The sequence below is a fragment of the Thalassophryne amazonica genome, chromosome 5 (assembly GCF_902500255.1).
Source record: "Thalassophryne amazonica chromosome 5, fThaAma1.1, whole genome shotgun sequence".
Taxonomy (NCBI): Eukaryota; Metazoa; Chordata; class Actinopteri; order Batrachoidiformes; family Batrachoididae; genus Thalassophryne; species Thalassophryne amazonica.
The window spans coordinates 99,406,353-99,428,306 of record NC_047107.1 but is presented as its reverse complement, the minus strand read 5'-3'; the positions used below and the strand labels follow the sequence as shown (position 1 = coordinate 99,428,306).

General features: G+C 38.6%; 1 protein-coding gene across 1 annotated transcript in view; it reads left to right on the top strand.

Annotated features, from left to right (window-relative positions):
- Positions 1 to 21,954, top strand: part of si:dkey-215k6.1 (transmembrane protein 132D) — a 685,562-nt gene that overhangs the window by 599,759 nt on the left and 63,849 nt on the right.

Sequence of the window (21,954 nt, the reverse complement as noted above, 5' to 3'; positions counted from 1 at the left end):
CGCTATGCACAGCCACACCAAACTTGCTATGGTGACTGGGGAGGTGACATGTTCTGTTATTTTTATGTTCTTTTTTTTATGTGTTGTTTTAAAATTTTATTTTATATGTGTTTTATTTTGTAAATTTGTGTTTTTAATGTTAAGCACTTTGGACACCAGTCGGTGCTGTAAAGCGCTTTATAAATAAATGTTGATTGATTGATATAGATAGATAGATAGATAGATAGATAGATAGATAGATAGATAGATAGATAGATAGATAGATAGATAGATAGATAGATAGATAGATAGATAGATAGATAGATAGATAGATAGATAGATAGATAGATAGATAGATAGATAGATAGATAGATAGATAGATAGATAGATAGATAGATAGATAGATAGTAGTGTTCAGAATAATCGTAGTGCTATGTGACTAAAAAGATTAATCCAGGTTTTGAGTATATTTCTTATTGTTACATGGGAAACAAGGTACCAGTAGATTCAGTAGATTCTCAGAAATCCAACAAGACCAAGCATTCATGATATGCACACTCATAAGGCTATGAAATTGGGCTATTAGTAAAAAAAAAAGTAGAAAAGGGGGTGTTCACAATAATGGTAGTATCTGCTGTTGACGCTACAAACTCAAAACTATTATGTTCAAACTGCTTTTGTAGCAACCCTGTGAATCACTAAACTAGTATTTAGTTGTATAACCACAGTTTTTCATGATTTCTTCATATCTGCGAGGCATTAATTTTGTTGGTTTGGAACCAAGATTTTGCTTGTTTACTTGTGTGCTTGGGGTCATTGTCTTGTTGAAACACTCATTTCAAGGGCATGTCCTCTTCAGCATAAGGCAACATGACCTCTTCAAGTATTTTGACATATCCAAACTGATCCATGATACCTGGTATGCGATATATAGGCCCAACACCATAGTAGGAGAAACATGCCCATATCATGATGCTTGCACCACCATGCTTCACTGTCTTCACTGTGAACTGTGGCTTGAATTCAGAGTTTGGGGGTCATCTCACAAACTGTCTGCGGCCCTTGGACCCAAAAAGAACAATTTTACTCTCATCAGTCCACAAAATATTCCTCCATTTCTCTTTAGGCCAATTGATGTGTTCTTTGGCAAATTGTAACCTCTTCTGCACGTCTTTTATTTAACAGAGGGACTTTGCGAGGGATTCTTGCAAATAAGTTAGCTTCTTCTAACTGTCACAGCACTTACAGGTAACTCCAGACTGTCTTTGATCATCCTGGAGCCGATCAATGGGTGAGCCTTTGCCATTCTGGTTCTTCTTATATCCATTTTGATGGTTGTTTTCCATTTTCTTCCATGCGTCTGTTTTTTTTTTTGTTGTTGTTGTTGTTCATTTTAAAGCACTGGAGATCATTGTAGATGAACAGCCTATAATTTTTTGCACCTGCGTATAAGTTTTCCCCTCTCCAATCAACTTTTTAATCAAACTATGCTGTTCTTCTGAACAATGTCTTGAATGTCCCATTTTCCTCAGGCTTTCAAAGAGAAAAGCATGTTCAACAGGTCCTGGCTTCATCCTTAAATAGGGGACACCTGATTCACACCTGTTTGTTCCACATAATTGACGAACTCACTGACCGAATGCCACACTACTATTATTGTGAACACCCCTTTTCTACTTTTTTTTACTAATAGCCCAATTTCATATCCTTAAGAGTGTGCATATCATGAATGCTTGGTCTTGTTGGATTTGTGAGAATCTACTGAATCTACTGGTACCTTGTGAAGAAATATAAGAAATATACTCAAAACCTGGATTAATCTTTTTAGTCACATAGCACTACTATTACTCTGAACACTACTGTATATATATATATATATATATATATATATATATATAAAGAAAATTTTGCACAGCATGCAAGCAGCTGTCCACTGTTGCATTTCTGCTTGCATGTGTGAAAACAGTCATACAGTCATGTTTCTTCCAGGTTTTCTCAAAGTACAGTGAAGTAATTACAACAGGTTTTATCTTTGCAAAATGGCAGATTTGACACAAACAGCACTCTGGGGTTTCACACTGTCAGTTAATGAATATGTTAACTGACTCACATTTATTCTTTGTTCCTTTCAGATCATGGCAACAATGTCAGCAGTCTCCAATTATTTACAACTTATGAATACATTTTTTGTTATTGTTGTTGTATGTGCCTCTCCCAGATATAAAGTGGTCCAAGTCAGACTGGTCATCTTGGGGAAAGCCACAACAGATATTACTTGTTAGTCTGTCTTTGGAGGTGGGCATGTTCATTCAGAAGATCTGTCAAGGTCCTGAGGTTTACTTAATGCTTATTGAAGTTGGCTCTCACCAGATGCAGATATTTATTTATTTATTGCTATTTTTATGAGCTGTAAAGAATGACTGAGTGGCATGCTGACTTATTTGTGAGAGTGGTGCTGCACATTTTAAGGTTTTACAGGTTCTTACAACATTGTAATGTTGTTTCTGCAGATTCATCGCAATCTTAAATATTTGATGAAGTCGACTGAAGCCCAATTTAGATATTTCAAAGAATATGGGCTCGGGTGTTTTCCTTTGGAGTGCATTAAGCTAAACTAATCTCCAATATAACTGTCATAGAAAAAATCTTTAGCACTAACACTGGTTAAATTCATGAGATTTCACACAGTGACAAATGGTGGATCGTGTTTTTAAGTGGAGCTTAAGTAAAATACCATATTTAAAAGCAAGTACAAGAAGCACCTCTTCACATACACACAAACACTCAGGCCACAATAGGGCCGAACAGACATATTGGGGCCAGTGTTGACTTATATCCCTATGCTAATAAGCATATTAATTCACGTAGGAGCTGACAGTTCACCGTGTACATTGGTGTATATATTGGATACATGCAAGGACAGATAGTCTAAATCTATTTCAGAGTAAGAAGTAGAAGTAAGTCCTATATAGACCCCGAGGCCCGTTGGTGCTGAAACTTATCTCCAGGGTCTGTAGTGTGAAGCAGATGAGAGTCTATGGCTTTCTTGGATGGGGTGCCAGTCCATCTAAAGTTACTTCCCCTGCCAAGGCCACCATCCATTATATCTTGGTGGACTGGGACAATGTAGATGAAGTATCTTGTCCAAGGACACAGACAGGAAGCCTGGAGCACACACCTGGAATTGAACCCCTAGTTTACATTTTACTAATACAACTCATGTCTCACAGTTCCACCTACTTTGTCTTTTTCAGAGTGAGGTTGTGCACATCTGAGTTGTTGGCAAGTTTGAATAACTTCTTGTGCATCTGTATGTGTCTGTGTGTGTGTATTTTCTCTTCAAGCCATCTGTCAAGAGCCACATCTCATAAATTGCTTGCTGAATTTCCTTCGGTGTATTCAGTCTGGCCTGAGATCTGCCAGGATGATGTGGAGACTGACATCTGTGCGCTTTACATTAACCTGATGCTCCTGTGACCCAACCTTAGAGAAGCAGTAAAAAATGTGCATACGAGGTCTGTCAATAAAGTATAGGTCCTTTTTATTTTTTTCAAAAACTATATGGATTTCGTTCATATGTTTTTACGTCAGACATGCTTGAACCCTCGTGCGCATGCGTGAGTTTTTCCACGCCTGTCGGTGACGTCATTGGCCTGTGAGCACTCCTTGTGGGAGGAGTCGTCCAGCCCCTCGTTGGAATTCCTTTGTCTGAGAAGTTGCTGAGAGACTGGCGCTTTGTTTGATCAAAATTTTTTCTAAACCTGTGAGACACATCGAAGTGGACACGGTTCGAAAAATTAAGCAGGTTTTCGGTGAAAATTTTAACGGCTGATGAGAGATTTTGAGGTGATACTGTCGCTTTAAGGACTTCCCACGGTGCGGGACGTCGCGCAGCGCTCTCAGGCGCCGTCGTCAGCCTGTTTCAAGCTGAAAACCTCCACATTTCAGGCTCTATTGATCCAGGATGTCGTGAGAGAACAGAGAAGTTTCAGAAGAAGTCAGTTTCAGCATTTTATCCGGATATTCCACTGTTAAAGGTGATTTTTTTTTAATGAAAGACGTGCGGACGGATTGCAGCGTCGGCTCGCAGCTGCTGCGACGCTCCGCCACAGGAAAAACACCTCTGTTGGAAGCCTTAAGGACAAGTTGGAACATGTCCAGCTGTTAAACAATTTCTCATATGCTCACTCCACTGAAAGCCATCAAAAGCCGCCTGGATTTTACAAATGGTTATCAACACGGAGGTGTTTTTCCTATGCCGCTGCACCGCGCCGGCTGCGTCCCGACATTCTCTGTTCTCTCACGATGTCCTGGATCAATAGAGCCTGAAATGTGGAGGTTTTCAGCTTGAAACAGGCTGACGATGGCGCCTGAGAGCGCTGCGCGACGTCTCGCACCGTGGGAAGTCCTTAAAGCGACAGTATCACCTCAAAATCTCTCATCAGCCGTTAAAATTTTCAAAGAAAACCAGCTTAATTTTTCGAAGCGTGTCCATTTCGATGTGTCTCACAGGTTTAGAAAAACTTTTGATCAAACAAAGCGCCAGTCTCTCAGCAACTTCTCAGACAAAGGAATTCCGACAAGGGGCTGGACGACTCCTCCCACAAGGAGTGCTCACAGGCGAATGACGTCATCGACAGGCGTGGAAAAACTCACGCATGCGCACGAGGGTTCAAGCATGTCTGACGTAAAAACATATGAATGAAATCCATATAGTTTTTGAAAAAAATAAAAAGGACCTATACTTTATTGACAGCCCTCGTATGTATGTATGTATGTATGTATGTTTATATGGATGGATGGATGATGGATGATTGAAAGTGATGCATCCAGAATTCAAACTCTAACAAATAACACCTGGCAGTAAAATGTGTCTCATATTTAGACTGAGTGGAGATGTTATTTTCACCTGATTCCATTTACACTAGACACTAGTATGTATCTCCATTGACAAAAGTGAAATGTGGGCATTAAAATAAAAATAAAAAACAAATAAAAAATACTGGTAACTGACCTACTTTTGAAAAAGACTGCCAATGTTGAAGGTGGAGTAAAATGAGAATTTACACAAGCTGCTTGAGCTTTGAAATTGGGTTGACAGTGATGAGGTCAATGGACAGAGATGTTTTGCAATGCTGATAAATCTGCAGGAGAACAAAGGTTCAAGTCTTCAGAGTTCTAGTTCTACCTGTCTTACTGTGTGGTTGTGAGACTTGGACTCTAACCAGTGACCTAAGGCAACAAGTGGATGTCCTTGGTACCAAGTCTCTTCATACGATCCTTGGGTACCACTGGAATGACTTTGTGTCAAACAAATGGTTACTTAGGAAAGACCAAGATGAGAAGTATCAGTTACATTGTGACAAAATGTTATCTATGATATTTGGTCCTGTAGCACATTTCCCTGTGCATGATCCAGCGCTGACAACTACAGTAGCTGGACACGGCCAAGGAGATCTCCATGTTTTCTTGACTGTGGCAGATAGACAGTTACTTTTGAGAGGTGAGGATGGGCGAGTTCTCTGCTTGAGTGGTTGCCATCCAGGACACATGCGAGTTTCACGGTGTGGCAGACCAGGCAACCTAAGATATCAGCGTACACAGTAAAATCACAAGTGCTGAATTAACACTGACAGTGACAGTGTTAGTTTTACACTGGTGATTTTGCTGTGTATGCTCCCACATCTGACCTGACCTAATCTTCAATTGTGGTCCAGATGATTACATGGAACACATGACTAATGGGAGATATTGGAGACCTTCACAAACCCACATGTGCACTGTGGAAACCTTGACTTTGTTAAATTGTTGGAAGACTACTGCAATTTTGATGCATTACAGCCATGCACCTATACATAGCCACAGATTGGAAAAAGGCTACAGGTCACAACTTGTCCCTGATTATGTACAGAGTTTGTTTGAACAATTCAATCACAACGCAACATTGCTTTTTTTCCCCATGATTTACTTGCCATTAGCAGATTTTTCACTTCCATGCATGTATGTGTAGCAGCTGCACTCTGCGTTGTGTTGTTATGACTCCGGCATGGGAGTCGGACTCTCTAACCAGAAGGCTAAAACCCAGGGCTCTGACCTTGTGACCAGAGAATCCTTTTCAGCTGTTGGGAGTGAGGTTTACTAACTACACCTACAACTACACAGCGACACCTGGCGGCCTCCATTACATATGTATGAAATATTAAGAATCCTCACCAGAATTTGCAAACTCCATCCATCTTCTGTAATTAAAATCATACATATCCCACCAAGTTGCACACGAAAGAAAAACTAGCAGTTATCTGATTTACATCCTTTCTTCTCACTGTCTTTCTCCTTTTGCATTTTAATATCCCTTTATCTTTCTGCCTCTTGTGGATCTCTTCTGTCACCCTCTGGCTGTTTTCTCTGTTAAACTACTCATAATGGTTTGGCCTTTCTTTTACCATTAGTGTAAATCCCCTTTTCTGTATTTCTTTTATTCCCCCCAGCCTATATTCAATTGTACATGCCCCTTCCTCTCTCTCCTTCTCTCTCTTTCGCCCATTCTCTCTCTCTCTCTCTCTCTCTTAGCCAGCTTTATTGAGAGGAAAAGCACAGTGCAAATGGCCATTAGAGAACATTTTACTCCCTTCATCTTCACAACGACAGCCTTGGTGATGTGCTGGGCATGTGCACGTCTTTCAGCTGCCCTCTCCATCAGCTGTCTGTTATGGGAGGTAAATCGGAATATATGAGGTCCTTACACAGTAACAATAGACATGCTTATGCGTGTGTGTGTGTGTGTTCTGTCTTCACACACACACACACACACATACACACATAAGAATTCCATACCTAAATGACAGCCATATGAAACCATGTGCAGAGGCGAGTGGCCGAGCGTGGGCTTTTTTAAAGAGACGGACAGGTGGGAGGTGTAATCCTGTTAGAGAGTTGGTTTGTCTGTCCCTCAGGGCCCACCCCGGTCTACCATGTGGGCCCTGATTGGATGATATGATTCCTAAAGTCAGATGGATTGGATTGCCTGAGGCAGATAACATGTGGAATGGGTGAGAAGGAAAGCAAGACAAAAAAATAAACATTGCAAGATGAAACCTGAGCATGAGAGAGATGGGTGGCCCGTACGGCACAGAGAAACCATACATCTGAAAGACTAATCGAGAAAATTGGAGGTAGTAAGAGACAGACAGCAGACAGGGAGAAAAGTAACTGTAAATTCAGACAGATTACTTTGCTTGAAGGAAGATGAATATGGATTTAAATAAATGACTAAGCCAGGGGGGGAGATCGGTGCTAACTGGGGGGTGAGTGGGTGGTTGATGTTTAGAGTTCCTGAGCAGTGAACACAACACGTTTCGCAGTCTGAACTGATGTTTATGCACAATGCTGAACTGACAGAAGCTCACTCACTCATCTTCAACCGCTTACTCCAATTAAGGATCACAGAGGGCTAGAGCGTATGCCAGCAGCCATCGGGCGTGAGGCGGGGTACACCCTGGACAGGACCTCAGTCTGTCACAGGGCCAAATATAGACAAACAAACACATTTGCACCTACAGACAATTTAAAGTTTCCACTCCACTTAACCTGCAAGTGTTTGGATGTGGGAGGAAGCCGGACCACCCGGATGGAACCCACACAAACACGTGGAAATCATGCAAACTCCACACAGAAAGGCCACAGGTGGGAATCGATCACATGACCTACTTGCTGTGATGCAACAGTGCTAACTACTAAGCCACCGTGCTGCCCGAACTAACAGAAGCATTCATTATTATTATTACAACCCCAATTCCAATGAAGTTGGGACATTGTGTAAAATGTAAATAAAAGCAGAATACAATGATTTGCAAATCCTCTTCAACCTAAAATCCTGTGCAACCAGGTAGGACTGACTTGTAGAAGAGAAAAGCAGCTGGTGCAACACAGAAGTAGGTACTGAAAAATGTATTAAGGTGCTGAAAACATACAAAAGGGACAAACGTTTCGATGTGAACTTCACATCTTCATCAGAGTCCTGAAGAGTCATAGATGGTACAGCCTAAATACTAATAGGAGCCAGGTGTCATAATGCTTAAAGGGGGCGTGACCATCCGTCAATCAAGGCACTCACTCCATTTGTAATCAGCAGTGATGCCGGTAACGCGTTACTTAGTAACGCGTTACTCTAATCTGACCACTTTTTTTAGTAACGAGTAATCTAACGCGTTAATCTTTCCAAATCAGTAATCAGATTAAAGTTACTTCTCCATGTCACTGTGCGTTACTATTATTTTTCATTGTGGGTCGATAGCAGCATTAAACTTGGTCTGTGGGCAGGAGGTCGCGGTTCGACTGAACTGCCCACTTTAAGTGAGCTGTGAGCTTTTCATCCACGGTTTTTTGCAGCTGCTCGACTCGTCGTCTCCTCTTAAAGCACGGTGATCAGCACACCTGCACTGAGCTTTACAAAGACATTTTTATACTTTTTTTCCTCCTTTATTTAGAGCTGAGCTGAGCTGCTCCGTATCTGCACGTTAAAACAGCTGATCCTCCGCGACGCGTCAACAACTAACACTATTTTCCACTCAAATGCACCTAAACTCTCTTTCTGAGGACCACATGATGTGAAAACACAATAAAACTTTCTTACCTGTAAATCTGGTCACATTTTCTGCATAAATAAATGTTATCCATTCTTTGTGCTCAAACGCCAAAGTAGGGGCGAATCCAGATGGAATGGGGGCGTGGGGGAGGGATGTGCCCCCCTCACAACACCCCTAGATTAAAGGTCCAGTTTTGAAGCCTTTTTTTACTACAACTACTAATACTACTTAAAATAATATTAATTTTGACAAGTAAAATATTTAGAGAGAATTTAAATGTTAGAAAAATGCTAGAATGAATTTAATAGTTACATTTATAAACAATGTAGGTTCGAAATTGCAAGTTTTACTGTTACAGTGCTGTCAACAGTTAAATATGAGGTCAAGAAAGAGGTCTTTATTTTACTTTTATAAAACAAGTATTTATTTTCATTGAAGTCAAGAAAGGGTGACTATAAAGTAAGTTTTGGCAAAACAGGTATCATTGTCATGTTGAGGTGGCAGAGGGTTGTTGTCGGCAGCTGGGAAAAGTAACTAAAAAAGTAACTAGTAATCTAACTTAGTTACTTTTACAATTGAGTAATCAGTAAAGTAACTAAGTTACTTTTTCAAGGAGTAATCAGTAATCAGTAATTGGACTACTTTTTCAAAGTAACTGTGGCAACACTGGTAATCAGTTCATAATTACAGACACACTGTCCCAAAAAACAAACATGACAAAAACCCAGAATAAAAACAAATGTTAATATTAAAGAAAACAAGTAAATTTAATTTTTTCATTCAAACCAAATGGTTCCAAAGTGCCCAAAGTATGAATCCAGAATGCTTCTCTACATAAAAGTTTTTTAATGATGTCACCTCCTCTGGGTGGAACTGTGATTTTCTCAATGCCCCAGAATTTAAAGATGCTGGAGAGCCATGACCGGCCTGTTTATAATGCCTTGCCATGGCATAAGTTAGATTCTGAGTACGGATTGCTGTTTTATGTTCAGCTATCCATAATTTAAGTTGACGTTTTGGTTGGCCAATATATGCCAATCCACAAGGACATTTTAAGAGATATACTACATGTGTAGTGTTACAATTGATAAATGAAGATATAGAATATTGCTTACCAGTACGGCGATGAAAGAAAAACTTTGCTTTGGTGGAATTAGAACAATGTGCACATATACTGCATCTAAAGAAACCTTTTGGTGGGCTGGAAGGCCGAGTAGTCGAGACGGGAATATTCATATCTGAATGAACAAGTCAATCACTAATATTACAGACATGCCTAAATATAAATTTGGGCAGTTCAGCACAGATGTCTTTAAGTGTCGGATCACTCTTAAGAATGTGCCAATGTTTGTAAATGATATTTTTTTATTCTTCCGCCAATGGAGTATAGCCCGTAGAAAAATAATTAGATGTTGGAGAAGATTTAGATTTCTTCTTAAGTAAAGAGCCACGATCAGTATTTAGAGCTCTATCCCATGCTTTACCAATATCAATTTTATCGTAGCCATGTTGCTCAAAACGATGTGCTAAAAGAACTGCTTTTGATATGACATCAGTAATAGTACTACAATTTCTTCTAACTCGCAAAAATTGACCCACTGGTATGTTACGAACTAAATGGGGCAGATGATTACTGTCTGCTCTCAATAAAGTGTTTCTACTGAGGAGTTTACGGTAAATAGTAATAAAAAGAAATCCAAGTTTTAAGCCTTCTTCAAATTTAAACCCTACTATAGTGACTCTTAGCCAGTTGAGCGGGATTTTGCTAAATTAAAGCAGTTCAAATTTGGACAGCAGTGATGAAATGTTAACATCACATTACAGGTCTGGAAGTGTGTGCCCCATGCAGGGGGCCGCCTGGTTCTTTTGGGCCCCATGAAAAGAAATCTTATTGGGCCACCCCCCATATTATTTGTTAATATTATAATTGTATTTGGAGCCTCTCTGGACCCCTGTTAATCATGGGCCCCTAGAATCCTTCTCCTTATTCTACACTTTTCAGCACCTTTGGCCACATGTGATCTCATCCACAACCACCATAGAGCCTGGATCACAACCACCCACACAGACAAGCGGTCCATCAATACCACATAGAAACATATATTATGGTATCTTTGACTCACAAAGAATTAATTTGCACATGTTTGTGTGTATCATGTAAAGTGTTGGTGTTGGACTTCTTGTTGTACAGGTGATGACAACTGAAGCAAACTAAGGCAAGTAGGGTACAACGCAAAAGTCTTAAACTGTGCCCACCAGTGCCCACCCACCTACACACACATATATTTATTACACACACCAATGATTTTTAATGTGTCTGTATTGTGTTAGTAAGAAAGATGAGAATCGAGAACAGTTCCATTCTGGAACTTTTTTCAGTTTTTTTAATCCATCTCAGTTTTATGGCACAATCATTATCACTTCCTCTTATCAAAGGTGACATGCTTTTCTAACGTTTTTTTGCAAACTCTATATCCTGTATTAAAGATAAACAGCTGCAATGATGCTGACAATTTCTCCACAAAGCAAAGTCATCAGAAATTGTTAAAGGAATTAATAAAGAATTGGACTGTTAAGCAGAATCCACATTATCATTGATAGATAAAAGCTTATCAATTCCCATCCTTAGTCATTCAGAGACCAGTTTTTTTAATTTATTATATAAAAAAAATTGGATTGAATTTTGTGTACTTTGATTAAAAAAAAAGTAGTACATCAAAGAAAGTAACTGACTTTTTCACATTAAGAAAACCTAATTTCTGGATTTGTAGTCCAATGCATGATTCATAATTAATAATTAATGAAAAGTGTTCTTGTAAAACCGTGGGAATGCATACCTCAGTGAATTATGTTTTAAAGGTTCAAGAAATTCTATATATAGTATATAATGCTTTACAGTCATAATTCAAAGTTTTTTGACATGCAGGGGATTTTCATTGTATTTGCATCATATGAAATGTGCAATAATTATGCACAATTATGCAATAATGTGCAAAGATTGTGTCATTAATACAAAAAAGCCCCACAATATTTAACCCCTTAATGTCTATTGTTGCATATATGCTACAATATTTGACTCAAATATGCAACATACCAAAATGACCAGTATGCCTGTTGTCGCAAATTTGCAACATACCATTATTATTATTATAACATTATAACATAAAGTCATCACCAAAATACCAAAATTACTATTTATTTTTTGTGCAAAAGTGAAATGAATAATCTCAACATTATTTGCCATCTACTTAAAGGCAAAAACACAAAAAACGTTTTTTTTATATATATATATACAGCTATATAAATTCAGGCGTTAAGGGGTTAAGAATAATCAAAAACAAAATGAGTCTGAAAAAAGGTATGACTAATGATGCATATCTAAATGTGATGGTAGTACTATTAGTAATAGTAATATTAAACAAAGCATACACTCAATGCTTGAAGGCGATTGCTGTTTCATTTGAGTTTAGTTTTAGCAAACTTAATGGGTTCCTGCAAATAAAACTGAGATAGAGAAAGTTCATGAACAAGACAGGGACGAAGAGAGAAAAAGGGCAAAGCAGGAGAGCACAGAGTTGGAAAAAAACACTCTAAGGCCTTGAATAAATCATATCATCACATCATTGTAATCTCAAAGAAAGAGACTGTAGTAATGCCAGAGATGTACCGCCTAGAACTAAAACGCAGATTAACTTGCCAGAAAATGTTGCCACATTCACTATTTTTGTACCTCAAGACGTGAATTGTTAAGCAAAGGTTGTCGTTTTCAACAGTTTTTCAACAACAACAAAAAAATATCATGTTCAGCAGCATCTGAACTTGACTTGCAAAACAACAGTCGTATTGTGAAGAAGAAACAAAATACTGATCTCAGCTCTCAGTGTCTGTTGTTGCTTGGTTCACACTTGAGAAGTTAAAAAAAAGAAAAACATTTTCAGCAGTGTTGTGGCCAAGTTTGTGGTATTTGATGGAGGTGAAGGCAGTTTTATTGGCCTGTGAGTTTCCAACAAGTCCTAATTGCTGAGATGTACACTTTTCCTTTCTTTTACTTTGTGTGTCTCCCACCTTTTGTCCCGTTCCATCACTCTCTCTTTTCATTCCTCTGCTTTACCTTTACCACTTGCGTCTCTCTCCACCTTTCACTGAAAACAGAGATTAAATCCATTCTTTGGTGTCCTCAAATGTCCACCTCAGCTGTTTACTTGAAGAAGTGTATGATTTTTGTACATATTCGAGTGTGGGTTTGTGTCAGGTCTTGCATTCTTGTGTGGTTGTGGTCAAGTGTGAGATGGTGTATATGTGTTTTCTGCTGCATGTGTATCCCATACAAAACTGGTACATGATGTTTCATTAAAATGTCTTGCAAACATTGCACTCGTCATAGGTTGTGGGATGGAAAGCTTTTACCAAGATCAATAAGTTGGTGTTCTTCGTAATATTGACCTATGAGGCAGACACTAGAGGGCAGAACTCTGCCAACACAAAACCCTCACTGATCCACCTCAAACACAGCAGAAAACCTCATCACCAGTCAGAACCCAACACTCCTTGGTACTGTAGTGCTTTGAGGCTCAGCATTGGTCTCAAGGAACCTTGAGGCCCATTTTTTTTCCAGACCCTGGCTATATCTTTGTCTTTGGCCTTGGTATCAGCTTAGGCCTTGGCCTAGGCCTCTTGGTCTTTGTGCTGACTTTGAAGCTTCAAAGCCTGGGTGGTTTCAAGAAAAGTCAAGACATTATTGAGACATGGAAGTCTGATAACATTACTGTATATTTTGATGCTAACACAAGTTGTAGGTAAGCATAATACAGCAGGTCAAGGCAATGGAACCTTAACATTAATATTTTATTGGAAAAGTGCAGATAGTACAGTTAGTAATCTGGCAGAAATTCACTTTCAATGGTGTGCCTTTTTAATAGGTTTTGCAATTTTGAATCAAAATAATGCTTGTTTTTTTTTTTTTTTTTTTGCAAATTATGGCCAAAGGGTTCTGTTATTTACATTCCAGAATCATAAGCAAGAATGTTCCTTAACTCTAGGAAATTTGAATAAGCAATCCACCAAGTTGTTCAAAGTGTTGATAGTTGTGTTTTCCTAAATATTTTTACTTTTCCATTTTAATTCAATTTGGGATGATGTGTTAATAGCTGCAAGATGTTCACATGATTCCTGCCAGAATAAAGGTTAGTCATATGGGTCCTTAGTAGGGATGGGTATTGATAAGATTTTATCGATATCGATTCTGCTTATCGATCCGATTCCTTATCGATTCCCTTATCGATACCTCGTGAATTTTGTACTAAAAATAGGCTTTACAGGTTTTCTGTGTATTTCATTGAGTCTTAAAGTAAATAAATATGAAATTGGTCACTGTATCCTTCTCTGGACATAAATAAAAATAAACAAAACAGTGTTTTGCTTTGAAGTTATTAATTCAGACTGGACTCTATCATTCTAACTTGACTCGGCAGAGAGCCGTGCAGTGTTTGGAGCTGTGTGAACAGAATGGAGGCCGATTCTCATTTCTTTCTCCCAACAAGACAGGAGTCCCAGTTAGTAACTTTAATCAGCACAAAAGTGACTCACGATTGACACATTCAGGGATGAAAGTGGTGAAAAACAAAAAAAAGCTGAAATCCAAAATTACCCCCCAACACCACCCGCATGGAAATATTTGAATTCTAGAAGCTGTGAAATGCAATCTGGGACTATTCCAGACAATAAACTGCAGTGAGTGCAGCATCCATTTAGTGAGAAAAAAACAACTTTCCTTATTCAAATTCATTCCAGTAGTATTCTGCTCTTACTAGGATGCAGCCATTTTCTAGTTTGGCAGATAGTTCTGGAGGAAATCACTGAAGAAATTAACACATTGAAAATATGGTTTGACCGAAACAAACTGTCATTAAACTTAAATAAGACAGGGATGAAATGGAGGTGTAAGAGTCACTAGGTGTTCACAGAAAACACTTATTTCTGTATGTATTTATTTATGTATGTTCATTGTTGGTTTTATATTTCTGTTGTGTTTCTATTCAGGTTCTTTTTGTCTCTTTCTCTAAAATTGTATATAATAAGTATATATTTATATAATAATCATTAGATTATTAATATGTAAACAAAAATAAATTTAAAAAATATTACAATTTGAAAACAAATGCATCCGAACGTGATGACAGCTGCAACTGCTTAATGCTAACTTTTAACATTGAAAATGCCATAGACATGCTAATGCATTAGCATCGCTCCCATTTTTAACCAATCCCAATCCCATTTTTCATTTTATAAAATACATCTGTCAACTGTTTCAGAAGACCATAACAGGTCGGTTTAACATTTAAAAAGGTAAATAATACTCACAGACATATACTCTTTAGGGTTTTAGCGGGGGAAAATTAAGCAAAAGAAAGAAAAAATAAACAAAGCAGTCGATCGAAGCACTGCTTCAATCTGCGAACCACTGCTTCGATTGGTTCAAGGTTCAAGCCACGTTACAGAAAAGTTGATTACAGACCCGCTGCAGGGTCTGTAATCAATGTACAGAAATTTTCATTTTCCTGACAAACACCCCCCAAAACAATGGCCACTCTGAAGGGCCGATAACGGAATCATTAAGCAAAAAGCTTATTGATGTCGGTGGATCAAATCATTTCTTAACGATACCCTAAAGGAACCGGTTCTCAATACCCATCCCTAGTCCTTAGTGATGCAGTTTGTATGTAGAAAACAGTGCAATGGTTTTGTGCATGCGGGAACACAGCAGCCATCCACAGGAATCGAACCCATGCCAAAAGCTCTGATTATCAGTGAGAAACTTTACCACTGAGCTATGATCGCTGTATACGACAGCTGGTACGACAGCTGCTACGAGAGCTGCTATGACAGCTGCGGGAAACTACTTCATATCAGGAAGGACATGGACATATTAAAATAAAAAAACACATGCCATATAAAAACACTGCATTTTATCAAGCGGGCAATACAAATATGAATGGTCTGTTCCTCTGTAGATGACTCATGGTCACAGACATACAGTCATGAAATGACATGAATGATGAAGCAGTTCGCTCTTATCATGTTCACATCTACTGGTCCGGTGCATCCAGCCAGCTGCATGCATGTGTTCTGCCTGACATGCATCTTGTGGACGCCGTGCCGCAGGAGTGAAACCGCGTCATGTGGAAAAGAGCTCACATGGGTGGTGTGACAGTCAGATCGCCCGCTGCGTGTTCTGATCTGACGGTCTGTTTCAACCTGGGACCAGCCTGTCAATGTCCATGCCATGTGCTTGCTTGCTCGCTACAGCCCGTCACCACAGCGATATATGTTTTTATTTATGTCCACGTAAGGACAGCAAGCAGATACATGCGCGTCACAGTGGGCAGTTGTTAGTTCATATCTGTCCAAACACTGTATGTGTTGTCCCGCTGCGATGTGCAGATCCACAGCTCCCCACAGCTGTTTCTGTCGGCGGCCACACCTCCTGTGAGTTCAGTGCATACACCAACATGTCAGTGTGTGCGTTTGCAAAGCCACACTCATGGGGAACTTAGACAAATTTCACATCCAGCTTGACAGTGATTGTCTGCTGACTGTTGTCATGTTAACAGTGTGAATGGTCACACATTTTCTAAGTGCCAAACGACCGGTGTTAGATGTTCGTGCATGTCACCTGGAATTTGACCGACACCTGCCGTGAGAGGGTTCAATGGGTTCATACAGCACACACTCTGTCTTTCAGGCGCTGGTGTACGCCAATAGTTGTAGCAACAGGTGTACAAGGCAGCTACAATTTTACACATTTTACACGCGATTCCTGCTTCATGCACACTTTATGTTCAAATCGACCAAATTCGTACTATGTGTGAATGTAACACACTTTCAGCCACGGCACATCTCATTTGCTTTCACTTAAGTGTGTGTACGCTGCTCTGAGCCCACAGCGTTTAAGGCCTCACACATACACACGCTCCAACTAACTTTATTTGTTTCATGTTTATTCCGTTTGACAGTTAACCAAATAAACTATCCCTGCATGTCCCAGCATCATTTCCAGTCATCTGTAGCTCACACTCAGTATAATTTCTTTTCTGTGTTCATGTGTAATTATGGGACACAGGGGAATCCCAGCTCCCAGGGTCTATTTACATGAATTTGCATATTTAAATAGGGGCATGGAGAGGAAGGAATTGGGTACATTTGCATGTGCACTTCGTTCCACGTTCAGCGAGATGTACCAACGGAACATGGTTGGATCCATGCATATACACACTTTGATACAAATGGATATTTTTGTTAGTACGGCAGTTTCTGGGTTTTAGCTTACGCCATGTTTCAGTAGGAAATCCATGAAAGTCTTTGTACATAAGGCCTCTGAAGCTGCATAAAACAAATTAATGTTAAGCTGATGGCATTATTGATGGTATCCTGTGTGGGTAGGGGCTGGGGGGGAAAGGTTTGGGGTGATTAAAAAGAAACTGCATGCACCCATCACTCTGATCAGTCACACAGTCATACATCATTTTGTGACAAACAGTTGATTTCACAAACTTTGGTGTGAAAAACGGCAAAGCAGATTTTGTCTTTGCTGTCAAACAATGGATAGGTTTGCCTTCACTAGTGGAAAAAGTGCTTTCTGACAGTTTATCTACTCTACACAGGGTTTCAAGGGTTCACTGAAAAAAGTGGAACTTGGATAAACTGTTTTCAAAAATGTTTTTTGTGTTGCACCTAAATTTTTTTTTTCCTCAATTCATATTTATTTCTGTGGTTGACACCTTAAATTTGGAATATAATTTGAGAAAAACTAATAACTTTAGGCCTTACAAAATTACAGCAGTTTTTTTTAAAGTTGATCCAAGCTTCACTTTGTTCAGTGTTTCATGATGTCTGTAAGTACTCAGTTTCATGTCATTATGTTCACCATTATAAACAAACAAACAAAAAAGTGTGAATTTTAAACTCAGAATTTTATATTTGCTTTCATGGGGATTGATCATGCTGTGAAAGCCAAAACACACTGAGGTGTTTTAGACATATCACATTCCACAGCATGCACACCTCCAAATCTTAAAAGTCCCATTTAAACATGGAGCTAGAGTTTCTCGTCTGCCTTCATGGGGTTTGAGTGATGAAAGGTTAAGGTCTCAGATACAAGTGGCTGAACATAATTTCCTTTGCAGGCTATGCAGGGTCATCATTATAAATATGATTATTAAAATTAATCTCACAGTGAAGGTTCACCACTGATGAATGCTTTTGCTTTAACCTTTTAAAATATGAAATTTAATCAGATATGAACTTATGGACAGAAATTGCTTTTACAAAAGTGTGATCTTGATACAGCACATTTCAGCACATTCTGAAAGTAAAGGTATTATTATTATTATTATTTTGGTCAGAGCCAAACACGTTATCACAGATCAGAATACTTCAGAGTATTGAAAAATTATGAACTATGATAAGCCATATATCACAGGTAACTGTCAAGTAAGTGTTTGTGATCATACCAACATAATCAAAACTAAATAACTAAAATAACTAAATAATGTAAACTAAATAACATATTTTTTAGTATAAGCTCTTGTTCCTCAGCTGAAAAGTTAAGCAGCTGTTATGCAAAGTTTCTAAGTGTTGAAAAAACTGACTTGATTTGTAGCAGTAATTCAGTAGCTCACTTTGGACAGTGACAGAGTTGGACCTTCACTACACATTCATTGTTCATTCTTCCAATTTCTTAGTCTTAACTTAACTAGAAACTGAACCATGTCATAGTTACAAAGTGCACGTTTCACACCGATTTACACCTGGAATACAAAAATGATTAGGAGAAATAGTTTGAGGGGCCAATAGTCGACCATCCCTTTGATGTTAACAAGCGTTAAATCCGGTTTCGGAGAGGGCTGGAGATGAAGAGAAAGAATGGATGATGGGTGAGGTGGAGACAAAATAACAAGAGGGGTATTGGGAAGGGGGTGAAGGATATTGCAGCAGATATAACAAAAGTTAAAGAAACGGGAAAAAAACATAAATGTGAAAGAGGAACTGTGGCGAGATGAGAATGGTTGGTCATCTTTGAAGAGCAAAGAGAAGAAACCATCACTGAAAGAAATCCAAAATGAGAGGAAACAGATTCACACAGGAAATATGCCATCTGCACTACGTGTGTCTGCCTTTTATGTAGCATTTCTCTGGAAAAAGAACATTTCACAAAGAAAAGTTGCACAAAAATGTGTTTGTGCAATCACTTTCTAGGTACCCCAGTCTTGTTTGTGGGCTTTTTTTTTTTATGAAATGCACAAGATTGAAATTTTCATTGCTTGATCATATCTGTTTGTAAAATGACGCTGTGGCTGAAAAACACTCATGAAAGAAAGGAGTGTGTGCCATTTCCTATTCTTCATAGAATTTGGTGGTCATGTTATTATACACTTGTAAACATTTTGCGTTACTTCAAAATCAGATTAGTTAGCGTACAACAATGCAAAGTTTTAACCATATCAAATATTATTATTATTATTGTTATATTATAGGAGCCTTGACTGCATACAATAATAATAGTTACTCTTGATTCAGGTCTTGTGATTCTCTCATATTTATGAGATGATTATGACTGTCCAGTTTAAAATTTTAGCATATTGTTTTATTATATCTGGATATTCTTCTTACTTGTTACTGCATCCCTGAATCTCAAAAAGCTGTAGGTATGACTTTCTGGCACATATTTATGACTCAAAATCTCCTATTTATGACCTATGTCACAATTCTGACTTCTCTCATAATTGTGCCTGACTGCATCTTGAAAAACGTTCATATTTCTATTTGTTACCTAATAATTCTTATTCATGATTGTGACTTATAACAGTGGTGATACAATTTTACATTTATGATACTGTCTTATAATGCTGGTTTATTATCTCATAGTTGTGACTTCAATATCATAATTTTGTCTTTTTATATAATAATTTTATCTTAAAACCTCATACTTAAACTTAGATTCCTCACAGAAATAACTTAGAGTATTTCAGACTTTTGTCTTAGTTTGTTTTCATTCAGAATTTTTAATCTCGTAATGATGATTGAACAGCTTGACAAATAAATATTTAGCATCTCAGAATGATGAGAAGCAGTACTTACTGTAATATAGGGAGCGAGAAGAAGTAAGTCCTATACCAGTCATGAGGCCCACTGGTGTGCTTATATTTAGATTAAGTAACATGAAGTGAATGATGACTCCCCCTGAACAAGACAACAGTCCACCTAGGTTACTTCCTCATGCAAGGATGACACCAGTTTACAGTTTGCATTTACTACATCTGTCTATAAAGCAAGAAGTGTCTGTGTAGGTATGAGTATGTGCCTCGCATATCTCTCTATTTGTCAGATCGGCCTCAGCTTTTGGATGTGGCTTGTGTGTAGCTCGATGATGTGCATCCTTTATTATTCAAATTCATTTTCAAAACCTTTATTTTGAAACCTTTATTTTTATTAACATTGTAACATTCATACTTCCAAGATGGCATGGCACGCTGATGTTACTGGTAGCAAAGTTAAACAACATCAGAGGGTAGCAAAGTTAAACAACATTGCTCACACCATTTCACAATAAAATGTCTAATGCCAGCATCCCAGCAAATACTTTTACTGTGAAACGCATGCTGTCAGCATTCCTTGAGACTGAGTTTAACTTGTCAACACTGAGGAGACGTTAGCTAAAATCAATGTTTTCTTTTGCAAACGCCAACAAATGTCCCACTATTTGTACATCATTTCAGTAAGTACATAAGCTGAATAAAATCTTATATTTGCTGTGTGTTCAAGTTTAAATAAACTGTTTAGCAGGTGTAGTACTGAGGATTTGCTGTTTCAAATATTCTAAATGTTCTGTTTAATTTAGTCTCAGTCTCTTCCAGTAAACTGTTTTATAGGAATCCTTTTATTTTCATATAATTGATAATAATACAGATTTTTTTAAAACAATATGAAATATTATATTCAAATGATAATATACTAACATAAGTACACCTCTTTGTACATCCCACCTTCAAACAGCTTCATATGACCATCCATGAGAAATCTACTTAAGAGCCGTGTCCCACTGGGGAGAGGATTAATTGCGCATGAATTGAGTATACAAATTGCGGGCGTTCGTTGTCGTCTGCAACAAAAATAGCAAAAAAATGACAAATGTCCCAGTATGAATTATGCATATATTAATAATATATAGTGAATATATGATGAACAATCACGGTTATATAACACATGTAGTGAGGAAACCGATCCGACACATTGAGATTATCACGGCAATATGACGGGTGTATGCATCGCGCATGTGTTGCGCGTGCACGGTATCTGCATTGCAGTCATAAAAGAAGCGCACTCGCTCCTTTTGGCATCACTATTCACACCAACAATACAGGCTCTGGAGCATTTGCTGGACTTGGACAAGTTGATCACAGAGTGTTGTCATGCGAGAGTTAACTGTTCATGAGTTTGGGGAGTGGGAGGCGGAAGCAGCTCGGGGTGTGAGATGGTTTTTTCTTTTTTTTTTGAGAGTGTCAAGTGCTAAACAGCAACTCTGCCATTTGTTGGTGTTAAATAAAAGTCCTGCATTGCAGCAGCTATTACGTCTTTGTGGATCTACACAGCTGGACCGGCACTGACTGGCAGGTATGTCACTTTCTGCCACATATAGTACTTTGGGTTTATGTGACGTGTTTGTTACGTGACGTGACGTGCATTCACAGATTGTCCGCAAATCGGCTGCAATGCAAATGTAATAAAAACGCTTTATTCATGGCCAATTTGTATGCATTCGCTACAACATATTTTAGATTGTGATGTGGACATGATGGGCACGCAATATACCTGTTTTACACACTGTCCCAGTCCGCTGCCAAGCCGCAAATCCCCGTCAGTTGAGGATATCAGCGATTAACAAAAGATATACAGCACATAGAGTGAGTATGTATTGTGTATGAATTGCGTATGTATGGAGTATGTAAGGCGGATATTATCTGCATCCAGATTTTTGAGCAGCTCAAAAATCCTGGCTGTGGACATGCGTGCCTCTGCAGATGATCACGGGCGTGTTCGGATGATGGCCGACTCATACAGGCATGTTACACGGATATTGCGGATGTTTGGTGAATATAGGCCAATTTTGTGCGCAATCCATACGCAAATCCTCCTAAACGCCAGTGGGACAGGGCCCTAAGTTCACAATTTTCAATAGGAATACAAACTTCCTACAGGCACTAGTTGATTCAAAGTAGTGTTTCTGACAAAACGTATCACAATTCCACACATGGTGGGTACAAATTCTTATGTAGTAATTCTATTTTAGAAAACTCGTGTTTTTATTAACATTAGTGTGTTCTGAATCTTTAAG